Here is a 2500-nt window from a genome sequence, read left to right as displayed (position 1 = left end):
TCCCCCTCTCCCCCCCATCCCCCCCCCATTCCACACACACCCTAACCCCATGAATGGAAAGCTAAAATCCCTATTTTTCTCGGCGTTTCCCGGGTGTGTGGCTCTGGCTGTCCAGGCAGAAGTCGGTAGGTAATCCAGGTTTAATCCAGGTATAATCCTTGAATAATCCGGGTATGTGTCCCACATAAATCCTATTTAATCCTAGAGTCCGGCTGGTATCCTGGGGTGGGAGGGGGGGCAGGGTGGATGGGGGAGGAGGGAGGTGGGCTAAGGGGGTGGGGATGGAGGTGAGGGGAAGGAGGTGTGGGGAGAAGGGATGAGGGGGAAAGGGAGAAGGAGGAGGAAGAGGGGAAGAAGGAGGGGATGGAAGAAAGGAGAGGAGGAAGGGAGAAGGAGGGATGAGGAAGGTATGAAGGAATGGGGAAGGGAGGAGGAGAAAGAGGAGGAAGGAGGAGGGATGGCGATGGGATGAAGGAAAGGGAGGGAGGAAAATGGGAGAAGGAGGAAAGACGAAGAAGGAAGGGAGGAGGAAGGGATGAAGGAAGGGAGAGAGGAGAGAAGGAGGGAGGAAGAGGGGAAGAGGAAAGAGGAGGAGGAGAGAAGGAGGGAGGAGGAAGAGCGAAGGAAGAAACGAAGAGGGAAGAAATAGAGAGAAGGAGAGAGGAGGATGAGAAAAGGAAGGAGGCGAAAGGGCGGTCAAGAAGGATGAAAGAATAAACGAAAGGGAGACAGGGAGAAGAAAGAATAGGAGAGAAAAAGAAGATGAAAAGGGATATTTTTTTCTCTCTCTCTCTCCTCCGCCCTCGTGCTGTTCGTATCTTCATTTTGATTCTCGAAGCCTAAGCCAAAGTCACCGTTACAATCGTTCGATCTTTAACGTGATTCAAATATTTTCTTACAAGTAACGGTTCTCTCATTTCTCTCTTTTTTTATGAGAAGAAGAAAGAGGAAGAAGGAAGAAAAAGAAAAGAAAAAATGAAGAAAATAAATATCTGGATTTTATCTTGCGTAAAACCCAATCCTTTTTGTTCAAGAAGTTAGAAGGAGGAATAGAGAAGGAGAAGGATAAAGAGGGGAAAAGTGAAGGGAAAAAGAGGCGTAGAAGGATTTTTTTTTTATTTGTTTATTTATATTTAGATACTTTTCTATCGTTATTTTTATTTTGATAATGATGATGATGATAATGTATATGAAAATCAAAATGATGGTGATGATAATGATTACCATTATAATAATGATAATAATAATGATAATAATAATAATGATAATAATAATAATAATAATAATAATAATAATTATTATTATTATTATTGTTGTTGTTGTTGTTGTTATTGTTATTGTCGTTGTCAATATCATGTCATTATCGTTATTATCATTGTAATTATCATCATTAGTATTGATATTGAAATTATTATCATTATCATTACTGTTATTGTCCTTATTATTATTCTCATCATCATCATCATCCTTATCATCATCATCATAATTATCAACATCATCACAATCATTATCATCATCATCATTGTTTTATTTACGCCAGGTCTCTATCAACAAGTTTCTGCATATACTGGGATATACTGAATACACATATACTGAAATTCGGAAAACACTGCATACCCTTTTCACTGAAATCATCTTCCAATAATACAATAAATATAGACAAAATGGTTAATTCTGACGCTGAACCCTTAAAAGACCTTAAAATACTCAAAAAATATTTAAGGATCCAGACTGTTTATTAACTGACAGTGGATTTCAGATTCAATGTTGCACATCGACACTGCTAATAAATCTTTTTTTTTTTTTTGACTGTCTAATGTCAGTTCAGTGCAATTGCATAAAATGGCAGAGGTATTTCGTATTCGTTAGACGGAACTGCTAACAAAGAATTAATTATCTATAAGGGTTTATACTTTTGTTTATATCTCTTGTTTATTGTTTATATGATGGAGATGAAGATTATAATAATGAATATATTGGTTTAGTTTTATGTCTCTAAATGATATAGTTTTATTTCTATTAACACCTTTCACTATAAATCTATGGTTATTTATCACTATTTTCAGTATCCTTTATATCCTTTTCCTTATATATATATATATATAATATATATATATATATATATATATATGTATATATATATATATATTACTATAGTCTTTTTATTATATATTGTTTTTGTTTGTTTTCTAACTTTAAATTAGGCCGTTTTCTTCTTGTGTATCGTTTTCTTCATGTGGTATTCCGTTTTCTTTTATCTATTAACTCGCTTTTCTTCTTGAATTCCGTTTTGTTCTTGTGATATTCCATCTCCTATCAGCACGTTTTCTTCTTGCATTCCGTTTTCTTAATTGGCAGCTCGTTTTCTTCGTGTGGCATTACCCCTCCTACCCCTTTTCCCCCCCACCCATCCCCCCCTCCCCCCTTACCCCCCCCCCCCCCGCCCCCCCCCTTTTCCCCCCCGGCCCCTCTTTCCCTTTTTAAAACCCCCGGTTTCCCA

This window comes from Penaeus monodon, chromosome 39 (assembly GCF_015228065.2).
Source record: "Penaeus monodon isolate SGIC_2016 chromosome 39, NSTDA_Pmon_1, whole genome shotgun sequence".
NCBI classification, from domain to species: Eukaryota; Metazoa; Arthropoda; class Malacostraca; order Decapoda; family Penaeidae; genus Penaeus; species Penaeus monodon.
The sequence above is the reverse complement of the archived record's forward strand: the minus strand, read 5'-3'. Positions refer to the sequence as shown.